Source organism: Canis aureus, chromosome 37 (genome assembly GCF_053574225.1).
Source record: "Canis aureus isolate CA01 chromosome 37, VMU_Caureus_v.1.0, whole genome shotgun sequence".
In the NCBI taxonomy this organism is placed as follows: Eukaryota; Metazoa; Chordata; class Mammalia; order Carnivora; family Canidae; genus Canis; species Canis aureus.
In genome coordinates, this window is record NC_135647.1 from 14,123,629 (window position 1) to 14,140,638 (window position 17,010).

The 17,010-nt window shown below is 41.2% G+C and overlaps 1 protein-coding gene across 10 annotated transcripts in view; it reads right to left on the reverse strand.

Moving 5' to 3' along the window:
- The window catches only part of PHACTR1 (phosphatase and actin regulator 1), a 562,807-nt gene that overhangs the window by 216,733 nt on the left and 329,064 nt on the right, over positions 1-17,010 (reverse strand). The window contains exon 2 of one of the 10 annotated variants that reach the window (XM_077886031.1): positions 7,835-8,031. The exons of the other annotated variants lie outside the window; for them this stretch is intronic. The gene's annotated coding sequence lies outside the window, so the exon portion shown is untranslated. The remainder of the gene's footprint in view (positions 1-7,834; positions 8,032-17,010) is intronic. 10 annotated transcript variants of the gene reach the window in all.

Consider the following 17,010-nt stretch of genomic DNA (forward strand, 5'->3'; position numbering starts at 1 on the left):
TCTCTCACTTTTAAACGAGGGGCTCTAACAAATTCACTGTGTGACCTTAGGGACGTCCTGTCAGCTTGCTTTCCTATAACATAGGAATAATACTGACTTATAAGGATGAACAGGTGTATATTAAATGCGTACCTTGGGGGCATGGAACAGAGACTCAATAAAAGTTATCTAAAAATAAAAAAAAAATTATAATTAAAAAAAGGTCTCTTCTAGTACCGGGCAGACCACCTGCTCAAAAAGGTGAAGTTCCTTACCACTTCACCACTAAGGAATTACATGAAGTTTGGAGGCTCTGATCAGGCCTCTGATTCTCCGGGCTGGTGGATCTCAAGCTTCAGTGAAGTTAGGAATCAACTCAAGTATCTGCTAAAACTTTTGATCCTTGGTCTTGATCTTAGATCTGAATCCGTAACATAAATGCATTAATAAGCAGCCCAGGTAATTTTGGTGTGAACAGTCTAAGAATTACATTTCAGAAAATACACTATGGCATTCCTGTCAAAGCCTAGAATCTTACACCCTTCTTCTCAATTAAATCCACAGCCTTCAGGTGGCTAAGGAGGAAGATCCCTTCAGCGATGCTAGCCAGCTCCAAAACATTCAAAGAATTTGAATTCTTTACACATGTCTAATGTTCACATAGTGCTTCATTCTTTCCAGGTGTGTGTGTGTGTTTTAAATTAAGTAATCTCTACACCCAACCTCGGGCTTGAACTCACAACCCCAGATGAAAAGTCACATGCTCCACTGACTGAGCCATACAGCCAGGTGCCCCTCTTTCCAAGTGCTTTTACATCTATTATTTCATTTTTTTTACATCTATTATTTCATTAGATCTTCATAACATTTGCATTATGTGGAAGGGTATCAAATTTCCTAACATTGTTGCCCTGAAATTATGGCTGACATAACTTGTTCTCTTCTTAAAGAATCACATCACAATTTATTTTAGCCTTTTTAAGGCTCTGAGAAGGTCCGCAATACACCTTGTAAACTTTGTTTGACCCTTTGGTTCCCAAACTTAATTTAACCACAAATATGGCTCCTTGGTTTCCACGGTAGGACACCACTGAGGTCTCAAAATAGACCAGCATTCCGTGGGGCATCATTTCTTTTCTTTTCTTTTTTTTTATAAATTTATTTTTTATTGGTGTTCAATTTGCCAACATATAGAATAACACCCAGTGCTCATCCCATCAAGGGGCATCATTTCTAAAAATGCCAAGGCAGTGTCCTTTATGACTCCTTCTACAGGTGCAGGAAATTAGATGCAGGGGAGTCAGGTGACTTGCCCAGAATGCACAGCTCAAACAGGCAGTTAATGTGGCCCAGGACTCCTGGAACTAAAGATGGGCCAGTCATCTCTCACACCCCAAACCTCATGGGTGGCTTGAGGGTGCCTGAAACCAAGCAGTGTAGGCTTTTTGATCCAACTCTTTTCAGCAGTCTCCTCCCGTGATACTATCAAGGTTAACACACTCCTCAGCATTTTTCCTCCCTTGAGCTCATTGTAAGATCTCATGGTAACAGCCCCTGGGTTACCTATTGAACACGGAATGATAGAGAACCTTGTGAAGACCCCACATTCCATGGAAGAGTCATTGCCTGAATCTACTTCCATTTTCTCTCTCTGATGACACAACAGTTTCTTTGTTTACCTCCCATTAGTTCAGACCAATTTTTCAGTACTGTTTGTCATTTGCGTAGTGAGCATGTGAAATATAAACAGCACTCCTGGAGAAAATATTTTCGCAGGAATGTTGGTCTTTACTAAAACAGCTTTGCTTTCTTTCCCTTGTGTGTATAATTTCCAAGTGTATTTGCCATCAATCGCTCTAACGTGGGTCTGCTTGAACCATTACTCAAAAAAGAAAGAAACTGCTTATTTCACAGGGAATTCTTAATTTTTCTTGTTTCAGAACGCAGAAACTGAGTTCCATTAGTCTTTTTTTTCCCCAGAGGTAAATGTCCTATTCTTTTTGTCCTGTCAATAATTCCATTGGGGACCTTTTATTTTATTGTTCTGCGTGAAAGATGTTCAATTTCTCAAGATATCTCAGCAGGGAAAGTCATCAATTAATTTTTCCCCTTAAGAAGTTCTGAACTCACATCGAATTAGGAGTGCATTTTTAGATTCTTTTTTTTTTTTTTAATGACCGAATATACTGACCTCAGAGCCTAGAATTTGAACTCTGAACACTGAGATACAAGTACTTGTCATCGATTCGCATTGTGGGCATGGGCACATAATTAATCAATCTCAGATTTGCATTTCCTTAACAGCAAAATAGGTATCATATCTACTTCTCATGGTATAATCATTATATTAACACATGAAAACTCTAGACTAATAACTGGCACTTAGTGTGTGCTCATTAAACACCTCCTGACTCCAGATCGAGGGTGTTGAGAGGTTCTGCGGGTTATTCCTTGTCTGAATTTACTCTTGGTTCATCTCGTCTGACAGTGGCAAGGGGGAAGGCTGCTGTGTCTTAGCTGGAAGGCTTCAGAAAGTACAGTTAATGACCATCAAATGCTCCAGAGCAGCAATGAAACTAACGGAACAGCACCAGTTCCAACTGGGAAACCTCCCCAGGTTGCTGAAGTTAAGTTTTAAGTTAGAATTTTGGCCTGCAGTTTTACTGGAAATACAGTAGTTTAATTTGTAAAGCAAAAAATAATAATAATAATAATAATAATAATAATAATAATAATAATAATAATTTATAAAGCATCTCTTCAGTTTTTCTTTGAGGTTACATAATAAAACTTGTCACAACTAAATTAGCTCTGATTTTGCTAGTCTCCATCCCCTTTTCAAAGCTTCCGGGTATTAGTTGATAAGGCCTCAGGTCACTAGAGGCAAAAGCAGGGATGTCACAAGAAATAGGCCAGGTTTGGGCCTCTGTCCTCATCTCTGTCCCTTTGGGTACTTTTGGGAGGTATCAAAGCACATGAGGTTACAGTGCATTAACTCTGCAAACATTTGTTACACATGAATCATACAACCCGAGCTATGGGGTAAGGGAGTTGAGGAGGGAGAAGGTAAAGCTCCTTCCCTTTAAGATCCTAAAATGGAGGGCAGCCCGGGTGGCTCATCGGTTTAGCACCGCCTTCAGCCCAGGGTGTGACCCTGGAGACCCGGGATCGAGTCCCACATCAGGCTCCCTGCATGGAGCCTGCTTCTCCCTCTGCCTGTGTCTCTGCCTCTCTCTCTCTCTCTGTCTCTCATGAATAAATAAATAAAATCTTTAAAATAAATTTTTAAAAAAAGACCCTAAAATGGAAAGTGCCACACAAAAGTAAACACCATTCCATTCAGAACGGAATGGGAAATTGATATGGAACATCTAAAGCACATGTATAATGAGAGTCCATCGAATTTCTTTACGTTGTTCTAAGAACAATCTTAAAAGTCATCATTAAAAGGCAAAAGCATCGTCTTTCTGGAGGAGGCAAACTCAAAAAGGATATGAACATTCGCAGATGAAATAAATCCAGGGCAGTCAGGGATGAACAGGGAAAAGAACATCATCGGCTCCGAGAATCTCCAGGCACAGTAACTAGCTACAGGATGCATCCAATTTCTGAATGACCAGTGCAACTAGTCTCTGAATGATAGAGCCACTCCTTTCAGTGGAGTCCTCTTGGGGGACCTTGGTCTGGAACCCTCATCATGATACTGGCAAGTCAGAGCGGGAAGGACAGGTGGGTTAATGACATGACTGCTGCCCCCACAGATAATTCTCCTGCATTCCTCAGACAGTGCCTACGTTTGGCAACACCGATGGCACATTTTACTGCGGAGCTAATCAAGTATCAGTCTTGGCTGCCCTGATATTGATTCTGAAAGCAAGGGAAAGCCTTGTCAGGGAAATTTGTGGGAAAATTTGTAGGAAAAATATCCTCTCTCCCCAGTTCACATTTCCTGGCTTCTGTTTTTGCACCTACAGATTAGTGGAAAATCTTAACTTTTCCAAAGATTTTTCTCATTCAAAATATATATCCCTACTGTGTGCAAGAGGAGTCAATGGCCCTTCTCAGGCAACTATCCGCATAGTGTTTCACCATTTATCAAGCACTTGCCCAGTTGTATCATCTGATCCCTACAACAAGCCAACAGGAGAGGTAGAGCGAATATGTTAATCCTTATTTTAGAGAAGAGCAAATTGACAGTGGCAGGGATGGCTGGTTGCCTGCCAATATCCATTCTTCTCTTCTCTTTAGTGAAAGTTTCTTGATTTCCTGCCCAACTAAAAGACCATTTCCTAGCCTCCTCGGAGGTTGGGTGTGGCCATATTACTAACCTTTGACCACTGAGCTGTAAGCTGATGTTTTGGGACTTCTGCTAAGTCTGCTAAAGAGAAGGGATGTGCCATTTCTTTCATCTGCTTCTCCCTTCACCCAGTTTTCTAGAGCAAAGCTGTGATGGCTGGAATTTGGCAGCCACTATGAGGACAAGAGTCACTTCATAGTAATGAAAGGGTAGTAAGGTAGCACCATGGAGCCATCACGCATGATAGGTTTGAACTGGAGGCCTCTGCATTTTTCCACGAGAAAGAAATAAACTGCTACCTTGTTTAAGTTATTATGATTTTGGTTTATGCAGTCGAACCTAATCCTAATGCAAAGGAGTGACTTGCAGAAGTTTATACAAACTGTAGTTTGTCAATGACAGAATCAGGTGTTGACATAACATGTACATGTTCCACACACTCTCTGGCAGAAATTCAAAACCTTTTAAAACCTGCTTCTTAGGGATCCCTGGGTGGCGCAGCGGTTTGGCCCCTGCCTTTGGCCCAGGGCACAATCCTGGAGACCCAGGATCGAGTCCCATGTCGGGCTCCCGGTGCATGGAGCCTGCTTCTCCCTCTGCCTATCTCTGCCTCTCTCTCTCTCTCTCTGTGTGACTATCATAAATTAAAAAAAAAAAAAAAGTAAAAATAAAACAAAACCTGCTTCTTAGCTTGTAAAGGAGTAAAATAATTTATGGTTTGTTTGTTTGTTTGTTTGTTTGTTTGTTTTTAACAATTTAACATTCGTTAAAGCCAACCTATAGGAAGACCTTTTTCTCCCTCTTCTTCCTTTCCCCTCTCCTGTATAGCTCTTTTATTTTTTTCAAGATTTTATTTATTTATTCATGAGAGACACAGAGAGAGAGGGGGAGGCAGAGACACAGGCAGAGGGAGAAGCAGGCTCCCTGCAGGGAGCCCCACGTGGGACTCAATCCCAGGACCCCGGGATCACACCCTGAGCCCAAGGCAGAAGCTCAACCACTGAGCCACCCAAGCGCCCCCTCCTCTATAGTTCTTGTGTGTCCACCAGACTTGGATTTAATCATGAAATTTCCCATAGCTCAGCTGTCCCTAGACAACTCCATTTACTCTTGTGGCTGGAACACTGATGAGCTGAATATTTCTAAATGTAAGCTTCTAGCCTTGAAGGTTCTTCTAACTGATAAAACAACTTACTAGCTATGTTAATTCTGGCCCAATTACTTAATTTCTCTGAGTCTCAGTTACCATATCTGTAAAATGGGGTTAACACCGGCATCAGCCTCATTGGGTTACTGTGAAAACATGATTATTTCATACAAAGAAAACATTTTGAACGGTGTCTGAATCATTCTATTATTACTACTCTTTATCTTTAAATAATATTTTATAGTCATCTCAAATTCACTTTATTGAAAATGAATTATTTTCACCCTTAATCAGATAATTTTTTTAGAGATTTTATTTATTTGAGAGAGAGAATGTGAGCCTAAGTGGGGAGAGGGGTGGGGGGAGGGCAGGGGGAGAAGGAGAAACAGGGCCTTGATCCCAGGACCCTGAGATCATTACCTGAGCCAAAGGCAGATGCTTAAAACCAACTGAGCCACCCAGGTGCCCCAATCTGATCACTTCTTTAGGAATGGCAAGGTCAGTTTTCTAAACACTCAGACAGAAATCCAGAGTCATTTTTGATATCACCTCTTCCATCAACTCCCCCAGATCCAATTTATCACCAAGAGTGGTCAAAACGAATTCTTCAATAGTTCCCAGCCCTCTCTACTCTCCTCAAGGTAGACCAGTTGCCCAGAACACCAACTCCATTCTTTTATTTATTTTTTAAGATTTATTTATTTATTTGACAAAGAGAGGGCAAGAGAGAACATGAGCACATGGGGAGGACCAGAGGGAGAGAATCTTCAAGCAGACTCTTTACTGAGCATGGAGCCCAATATGGGGCTCAACCTCACAACCCTAAGATCAGGACCTGAGCCAAAACCAAGAGCTGAGTCACCCGGGCACCTCCAACGTCCATTCTTAATCCTACTACTCATCTCCAAGGCCTTCACACAGCAGCCTGGGACTCTCTCACAAACATGCCATTGCTCTGCTGTAAAGCCCCCAGTGAGTCATCCTGTTTTCAGGCTAAGGACTCAGAGATGTCACGTCAACTCGGAGGGCCATGATCTGCCCCCCTCACTGGCTCTAACCCTGCTAATCTTCTTCTTCTTCTTCAAAGCCAACAAGAAACATGTAATTTCTGCCTCGAGGCTTTTACACCTGCCATTCCCTCTGCCTGGATGATTATTTGTGTCACTTCGCAATGCCAGCTTCCCCTTTAACAGAGAATGTCAAGCCCTTTTCTGTGCATCCTCCTTCCCAAGAGAGAACCCAGATCAGGCTCAGTTATTTACATCTTCTCCACAGGAGCACGAGCTTTCCAGAATCTGACCCTACCTCCAACACCAGTGGGTGGATCTCTGGTCAGTAATTAAGAGTGGGTAGGCTGTCCGGATCTGGCCAGTGAGATCCATAAGTGATGCCTTTAGGTAGTGGGGCTTCTAAGAACAGCCTCCTTGCTCTAATAGCCAAGAGACAGTCCTGTTTCCGCCCTGGTCACTGTGGTGTCGGATGTGAGGACTGAACTGTTACAGCCATTTTTCAATCAGCCTGAGGATGGGGTCCAGAAGCAAAAGAGGACAAAGTACAGAATTGTGATGCAGTGGAATCGGGCCTGGAACTAGCTCCACTTACAAATTTATGTTAGTGAATGATCTCCTTGTTTAAGGGCAAATGTGCAGGGAGCTCTCTCACTGCAGCCAAAGCATCCTGATTGACATGTCCCTACTAGATTGGTGGCTAAGGACCATTTATAACACACAGGAAATGATCACTAAGGATTTTTGAATGAATAAATGAATTCAGGTTTCTTAGAAAAGGACAGGGTAGGCTCTGGCTTGTTATATAAAATATTTCCCATCTCCTGGAACGTTCATGGTTAGGACAATCAACTATAGGTATGACTCATTCTTTATTTACTTCTAGAGAGAGCCCTGGCTGGAGGCGGGGCTACAGAACAGGAGATGGTATCTACCTCCAAGCCACAGGTAAGACACAGGGAGACTTTTCATGCATGCAAGGGCAAGATGAGAGGCTGTCATATGTTTCTTGAAAGGTGTGTTTTGGTTATAAGGGTTATGCCCAATCTGATTGAACTGCTTTTGCTTCGACTTGATAACTGGCTGTTCACAAAAGTCTCTATGTGCCATAGTGATTTGCTGACTTGCTATCAAGTTTGATACATATATCAAAATTGAAGGGTCGCATCACAAATTAAATTTAATTTGTATTTTAATAGCACAAAAAGTAACCCAACTGTCCAGCCATGAGGGATTACCCTAAGGGATGACAATCAGATGCATGACTATGTGGCCGTTATAAATGAGGATGGACATCTCTAATTACTGACATGAAAAACTCTCATGGTTGCCAGTTCAGTGGATAATAAGTTGCCAAACATTATGTATCAAATAGCTAGATTGTTCTAAAAGAAGTTTACTTACCTATCTATGTACCTGTGTATCCACAGGTATAGGATCTGAAAGAAGAAACTCAGCTATGAAGAGAGGTTCTACTTGCACCATAAAGTCATAGATGATCTTCTCTATAATTGTATTTTCTGATTTGGGGTGTGGTGATAGAGTTGAATTCAATCCCTTCTCTGCCATCTATAAGCCAGAGGCAAGGCCTCAGCATGTACCTTTGTAAAAGAGGGAAAATAAGACTTATCCTTTTTCTTTTTAAAGATTTTATTTATTTATTCATGAGAGACACAGAGAGAGGCAGAGACACAGGCAGAGGGAGAAGTAGGCTCCCTGCAGGGAGCCTGATGTGGGACTCGATCCCGGAATCCCAGGATCATGCCCTGAGCCCAAGGCAGACGCTCAACCACTGAGCCACCCAGGCGTCCCAAGACTTATCTCTTAAATTGTTGTAAAGGATGAATGAAGAATATTATGAAGAATGAAATATGTGAAAGCATTTAGCATGGCATGTAGCACAGTAGCTATTATGACTTTATGAAAAGCACATTGCCATTATTATAATGTGAAAATTGCACTTGGGTTTAAATCTAACAAAATGGTACTTAGTGGAGCTGTGGTTGAATGTACAGGGAATAGAGGAGTTACTGATAATTTTGAATGTTGTCTTTCTTCCCGGAGGCTATCAGTGGAGTATGTGTGATGCAGCATTTAAGAACTCAGTGTCGGAATGGGTAGAAATGAGCCTCTTGACCTAAGGCAAGTTTCCTCACCTTAAAATGACAATAATAAAAAAATAAAAACTTTTAGAATGAGAAGATCTTCTTTATTTTTTTTTAAGATTCTATTTACTTATTCACAAGAGGCAGAGAGAGAGAGAGAGACAGACAGAGACGTAGGCAGAGGGAGAAGCAGGCTCCCTGCAGGAAGCCCAATGTGAGACTTGATCCCGGCTCTCCAGGATCAGGCCCTGAACCAAAGGCAGATGCTCAACCGCTAGGCCACCCAGGCATCCCAATATCTTTAAATAGTGTTGTATTACATAAGATAATGCACCAAAATGGTTAATTCAGCTCCTGGCCATAGTTAAGAACCAAATATTATTATAAATTCATAACATTTAAAAAAAAGGTTTATTTATTTGAGAGAGAGTGAGCAAGGACGAGTGGAGGGAGAGGCAGAGGGAGAGGGACAAGCAGACTCCCCGTTGACCAGGGAGCCCTGACTCGGCTGGATTCTCAGGACCCCGAAACCATGATCTGAGCCAAAGTTAGACACTTAACTGACTGAACCACTCAGATACTCCTATTAATTAAAAAACTGAAAAAAAAATTTTAAAAATATATCACCTTGATATTCCACTAGTCATAATTCTTAGCTAGCAAATTTCTTGCATTTCAAAGTGGAATTGTAAGAATTATTTAAATAGAAACAACAGTGCACTAAAATGGTTTGCTGGGTTTAAAAAAAAATTAGCCACTTACAACTTTTCTGGAACATTTGTATTCTGAAAGGAGATGAACCCCCATCAAAAAAATGGAGGGGGAAATGAGGGGGCTCTTTATGAGAGGAGGGTGTATAGCTAAGTTCAAATTGAGTTGGATGCCAAAACCATCTTTATTCTACAGAATCTAATTCACATGAAAACGGCATTCATGAAAAAATGGATGTCAAGTACTTTATAGACTAATAAAAACAACAGAGCCCACTGGCTGGTCTAATAAGATATAGCTATGGTTAATTTTTTTGTCTTGGGGAAAAATTTTGGATTTTAATCTTATAGCTAAGTTGACTAAAAAGGCAAAGAGGAATTCAAATATATTCATAATGTGATCATGCAGTACACAAAGCAAACACTCTGTGAACACTTGGAAGGCTTTGGAGGCATATATTTAGATGGAAATTGCCTGAGATTTGGTATAGATCCATTAAGCAGAAAGGAATTAGACCCCATGAAGTCAATATTTTCATAGGTTTTCTAACAGCATTTGATATTTATTGAACTATCCTTCAAGAAACACTGAAGGTAATTCCTTGGTCTATTTCCTGCCCTTTTGCTACACAGAAAAGTAAATTTTGGCCATTTATACTGGCTCGCATGCAAATATAACTGTTCTCTTTGATGCTGATTTAAAAATTAGATGCCGTGATGGGACTGAATGGATTTGAGAAAGATTCAACTCAGGACGACAAGCCAGGTTAAGGGAATCCGTATTTGCAAGTGGAGAAGACACAGCTAGAAAACTTAAGTCTGACAAGGAAGTCTTTTGTGTCACAGTCTGATACAATCACAACCCTAACGCCAATAAAAGGGAATTTTTTCTAATTATCTGGAGAATTCAGCCATGAATTATCCACAGGGGCGTGAAACAGTGGCTGTTCACTTTGAGTTCTTCCTTGGCTCACCGAGAGAACAATAACTGAACTCCTAAGATAAAATATGAGGAGAAGTGGTTTAGAGGGGGAAAAAATCTATAATAAAGACTTTTAACAAAAATCAGTTTCTCCAACAAACTACCTTCCATGACTTGAGTTCAACAAACATTTATTAAACATCTGCTCTGTATGCAGCTTTGTGAATTGGATAGACAGGGGTCTCTGCTCTTCAAAAGCACAATATTGTGGGGCACACACAATCATCTAATGGTTCAGACAGGATCTAGAGAAAACAGTTTTTCAGATTTTCTTAAAGTTAAGTTTGTACTGAAATGTCAGCAGAAATATTTCCTGCGGCTGTTTTGCTCTATTATATTCAGTAGAAGGTATGTAGATAGGTTTATTAAAAACCATAATCTAGCACTTTGTTTAGGATGCCCTGTGGGACAGGAAGCAGGCAAATCAGCTCTGTATAGGATCAGGAAAGTTCTTTTCTAGAACAATTCATACTGTAAAGCAACTTTTATGCCTGCAATCAAACCTGCAGGAATTAATAAGCTTCTGAATTCTGACAGATTGAATCAATACCATCTAGTGCATTTTCCTCTCTGGTTCTGAAGCCAACCAACTAGAATAAACATCTGAAAACAAACAGTATCATATGGTGATTTTTAGAAAATGTTTTTGTCTAGTTGCCAATAACTGCTAGAGATAGCTCTCTGCAGAAAGAATCAAAAATATAATGGTACATTCTAGCAGAATGTGCCCATACAGGACCACTTGTCTGTAAAACTGGCAGTAATACTTTTTATAGTTCTGTCCTAACAGTAGCTATCCTAACTATTGTCCTAATCTAGTAGAATAGGTCAAGTGTTTGCAGTTATTGCATCCTGAAAATGAGAAATATCTTCATGTAGTCGCAGTCTGCAATTCGGCTGGAGCTAGAAAGATGGAAGGACAGTCTCACCTCGTTCTTCCAAATCAAGTGCCTTCCAGAAAGCAATGGTAAAGATTTTGCTGATATGAAAAAAATCTAATGTTAAAGAGTTTGAAGATTTTGTGTGAAGATCCAAAGTTTGGTGTCTGGCTTGGGTTGTAGGGGGGTGGGGTGGGGGCATTAGGAATGGAGCTCCAGGCTGTTCCTTTAACAAGAATATGCACCAATGCTATCTTCATACTATGGCACAGAAACTCTTAGCTAATCAGCGGCTGTCTTCCAGATTTTTCTCCTTATAAACGTAATTGCAAGCTAAGATTAAAACCGTAGCATTAAAGAAAAAATGAAAGTACAGGAAAAGAGTAGGAAAGGGAGACGTTAGCCAGCTTCACTTTCTATGACACTCAGGAAGAAAAAAGTTTCACAAAACTAAGACTTGCTCTTACTGGAAATTTTGACCAAGACTCCAATATAATAACAAAAGTATTGATTTCATATCATCTTTCATATTCTCAAACAGAATAAAAATTCATCGCAGAGTTAGTAAATGTCACAAAGATCCAAGGCACGAGGGATATTCTGTACACAGTAATAAGTAGAACCTAGAAATTACTATTTTAACAACACACAGAAACAAGATCTATTCTACTGTGAGACCAAGACTTCCCCCAGGACTTAGAGCTCAAAATTAAGAGTTACTTTTTAAGAGCATTTAGTCAAATGCTCTAAAATAGGGGAGGAACTAAAGGCAGATTATTATCTGTACACAGATTCAGTACAAAATAGGTTGAGCTTAATTATGTCTCAGGAAAGTCAACATTCCAAAAATACACAGTACTATGGGCCACAGTTACTTTTCAAGGTATTACTGTTTAGTGTAAAATGTATCTCTTTAATAAATGACAAATACAGAATAGCCTAGGAATAATTTGGTAAAGTTATTCCCAGGCTGTATAATACCAGAAAAGATATCTCTGCGAGTAATTATTTTACAGCATTAGGTGGAATAGTATATTCACAAATTCTCCCCAGTGTTGAGACTGTGGTATTTCATTAGATTGGTAAATTCCGTAAGTCTCAGAATAGTGATATAGAAAGCTATAGACAGGTTCTAGCATAAATATTTTCAAGACGCAATTTAAATAGTGACACCTGTTTCAATGTTCCCCATAACTTACCTTATTATAGATTTAATACACAGCCACCTTCCCATGTGGCACCTGGGGGTAAGATCTACTAAAAAAAGGAAACTTCAATTTTTTTCTTGCTATCATTGTATTCTTCAGACAAAGGTGGGTTAAAAAGAAAATTGGTAATTTTTGGTACCTGTTTTAAAGAACCGAGCAAAGGGTTCAGTGGTTGAGCGTCTGCTTCGGCTCAGGTGATGGTCCTGGGGTCCTGAGATCGAGTCCCGCATCAGGCTCCCTACAGGGAACCTGCTTCTCCCTTTGCCTGTGTCTCTGCCTATATCTCTGTGTCTCTCATGAATAAATAAATAAAAATTTTAAAAAAGATAAAGATAAATGAATCTGCTTCAGGTAATACAGGCAATGTGCCAGAATTAGCCTGGAAAGGTATTCCAGGAAACAGGTATATAGCACTTCTCATGCACTCCAAGAAGCCAGCCCTTCCCAGACACATATAATATAACGCATTACTAAACCAATCAATGGTTGTGGAACACATGAAAGCCACTAAAAAGCTTTACCTTATCACCAGTACGGGAAACAGGAGACCTAAAAATTGTATTGCTCTGCCTTTTATTAAAGTTTTAAATGAAAAATATCTTTCAGTTAAACTAACAGTGGACTTTCATCACTTTTACGATATATGATGACATTTAGCTTTGTTAACCAATATGAAGCGCACCAACTATTTGTCTAAGCAAAATTCAGAAAGACTAAGAGGAAAGGTGGCACAATACACATTATTCAAACTTCAGAGCTTAAGCAAGACTAACGCTGCATAGGGACGCTCACACCCTGTTTTCAATTTTAAGAAAATCAGCCTAGGTGGGCTTCCAAGTTGCGGCATGCATGCTGAATCAGTGGGGGAGGCTATCTGAAATCAGGACAACCCCAAGAAATGCGGCATGCGTGTTTCCATAGGAATAAGTTGCCATTGCTTGGAAATGTTGCAACAGGAGGTCTCTAGGCACTGTCAAAGCATCTGTCTACACTAGCCATCCTCAACTAGGGGAAGCTATTTGGCGAAATCTGGGGCTAGGTGGGGGTTGTTACTGGCATCTAGCGAGTAGAGGTCAGGATGCTGCACATTTACAATTCACTGGACAACCGCCCATCATGAAGAATAAGCTGGCCCAGAATGTCAGGAGTGCCAAGGGTGAGAAATCTGTTCTCCAAGCCTTAAAACACATGTCTTGGAAGAAGCCGGGCCCAGTTGGATAAGTCCTGCATTCACCTCTTGTATATGTTACTGAACAATCGTCGGCTCAGCACAATGACTGCTCTTGAGTGTTCCCAATAAGCAGAACACAGTCTGTTCTTCACGACCAACAAGACAGCTGTTTTGCATGTGTGATTTATCTTGTTTCGGCTATAATATAAACAGATCATTTCAAAAAGCAAATGCCTTGACTGGTTTTAAAGTTCCTAGTTTTATGAGCAATGGATTCCACTTCAGGAAATCACTGATTAACTGAGCCAACCAATTAATTGATTCCAAATGTTAAAAACAAAATAAAAAAATGAAGTTTTTAGCCTGAATACTAAAAATCTCTCCATCAGAATTCCCATTCAATTGAAATTTCCTAAGATTTCTAAGTTGTGACTTTCTTAAATTCTTCATTCTGCAAACCTACATCTTTAAACCTCTTCGTTATCCTCGTAGCTACAATATACTCAGTGCTATTTCCCAAGTGCCGTGTGAATCACTGCACGTGAATTGTATTCTTATAACAATCCTAGTTAGGAGGAACTACGGATATTTTCCTTATTCTTCTTCAAACTGAAGAAGTGTAAAGATAAAAAAGGAAGACTGAAAGTAAAAGGTTTGACATAGCATTCACAAGAATGAGTTCATGGAAGCGTATTTAATACAATGATAAGCAAGAAGGATTAAAAGGGAAAAAAAAGAAGGATAAAAAGGCAAGAGGAGATACGTACTACTTATAATAATAATAATAATAATAATAATAATAATAATAATAATAACAACCCTTTATTGTGTGCTTGATGTATGTTAGGGTCGGTCAGTGCCAAATGCTTTATGTCATCTCATTTAATCCTACCCCGGCCCTGGGTGTGGATGTGGTTAGAGCACCATTTTATAGATGGGGAAATCAGAGGCATATTCTAATGAAGACCACACAGTAAGTGGCTGGGATACATGCCCTGTTCTATCATGCTTGCGAGTCAACATCAGGGTTTGGCAAACTCTGACCCTTTAGTTCAAGTCCGGCTGGCTGCCCATCTTTGTAAATAAAATCGTGCTGGAACACGGCCATGCTTTTTCATTTTTCATGTATTTTCATTTCTCATATATTGCCTATGGCTGCTTTTGAGCTACAACAGCAGAATTGATTAGCTGCAACAGAGACCATATGGTGAGATCTAAAATGTTTGCTATCTGGCCCTCTACAGAGAAAGTTCGCCAACGCCTGTCTAAACTCTTCGATGCTAAGTAACATCAACTTGACCTCCCGCTCCATACATTGAGGCCTCCGAAGTCCTTTGCCCTCACACAAGCTGGCTAAGAAGCTTCATTTCCTTCTAACACGACTCCCTGCCTCTATTTTTGTAAGCATGCTAAGGGCTAAATACTATCCTCTTCTTCCAGAAAGAGTATCCCTGAATGATGGTAATGCTACACAAGTGAAACTTATTAAATATGATTCCCTCACAGTCTGAAATCATTAAAAAGCGAAAACAAAACAAGTATTGATTTTCCACTGGGAACAAGTTATGTGCCAGGAATACAAAAGCGAATAAAACCTCATCTTGCCCTCAAGGAGCTCACAGGTGAGCAGGGGAAACTGAGGTACAGGCAGAACGGCTTTCTGCAAACTATGCTGGGCGGCGGGGTGCTAGGGTTCCAGAGGAGGCTCTTTTCCCAAGCCATCCTCCAAGGGCTCATAGAGAAGACACCAGAAAACCCATTTCTCTTTTTAAGATAAAGGTCTCCATCATGTTGAATTAAGTAACAGAATTATGGCTCGGCTGTTCAGCAAGTGGAATTATTACCCTTAGGCACAGAATGGTAGAGCAAAAGGATTTACAAGCTCAGCTCCTTTGTTCCAAAGATGAGAAAGGCAAGGATAGGAGAGAAAGTTGTCAGGAGCGCCCAGCAGCTGAGCATTAATAACGTGGTCCAGGGGCTGCACAGCGGGCGACCTAAGGGCAGGACCCTGGAGCCAGATGGGGGCCAAGTCACTGACCTCTCTGAGCCTTCATATTCAGAAGCCACTGTAATAAGTGAGTTCATATATGTCAAGGGCAAAGGAGCAGTGCCTGGCTCCTGGGAGTGTCAAATGAGGGAGCTAATTCTGAAAATTAAAAACAAGGCATGGAAATGGAAAACTCAGCTCTTTAGGTGAGCCCAGACTCCACCACACTCTGATACACTCCCCTCACCCCCCAGCCCCACTTCCCTATTACACCCAGGTCCCTCCCTTGGTGGGGGGAGCCCCATTCTGCTCCGCTTCTGTCTTAGACCCAACGAGGTATGACCTTTCACTCATTTCTTCAGCCCTTATTTCCTGTTGCCTGGAAACATCTCTGCTGCCCCCCTTTTCGCCCCAATCCTATGGTCACCACCCTTGGCCACGCATGCATCATCACACCTGTATTACCTGGTCTCACCCAGCCACGCAGCACCCCAGCCCCCCCTGTGAGCAGCTCCCCTGTGTTGGTGCCAGATGAACCCAGATGCCCTCTGCATCATACCAGTCCCCTGCTAGGAATCTGCCACCGTTCCGGGTACCACCTACCTTTCAGTCTAGACACTTCTGTCTGTAATTGAATATCCTTTCACCTTAACCTGATGTTATTTCTAATCACAGAGACCTGACTGCAGATCCCAACACCGACACATGCCCACGGTGTGACCCAGCCTGACGCTTAATCCTGGAGTCTCGTTTTCCTTTTCTGTCAAGATGAGATAAATACTACTGATCTTTTGGGAAGAGGAAGGACACAATTCCCATCACTGGCACAGGGCTGGATGTACAGTAAGTGAACGAGATATTATTGCCCACTGAGTCTCCGCCTTCCCCAACCTTTACTCGAGGTCACATGAATCCCCCTCCTCAGGACATCCTCCTGACTTCTGCTGATCCAAATCAGCACCTTCACGCAGAGCTGTCTTCTGGGACTTTAGTCACGGTGTTCTCTTGCTTTGGTGAGACCACTCATGGTTGGCACTACCCACCTTGGCCCTCAAGCAGTGGTTCCTAACCCCACGGCTGATTTTGCACCCCTCCCCCCCACCAGGGGACATGTGGCAATGTCTGGAGACATTTTGGGTTGTCATCACTGGGAGATAGCTGTATCAATCATGTTTTTAATATTTTTTTGTATTTTTTGATGCTCTGACATCCAGGAGACCTGGCCCCTCCTAGGGCCAGCTAATTCCTAGAGATAGTGAATAACTTGCCTGCTGCCTCACCTTTTTTATGCAAACCAACCAAACCAAAGCTTATACCCCAAACACCTCCTTTATCTAATCCTCTGGTACCAAGTTAATATTTGCTCTGTCCTCAGTCACCCCAGGGTCAGGTTCCTTACAACCAGAAACCACTCCACAGCTCTGAGCCAGGCAAAATTACTCAAACTATCCAATCCTACACTTGCTCAACCTTGCCTATCCTGACTTGCACATTCCTTCCCTGCAAACAAAACAAAACAAAACCACAACACACACACAC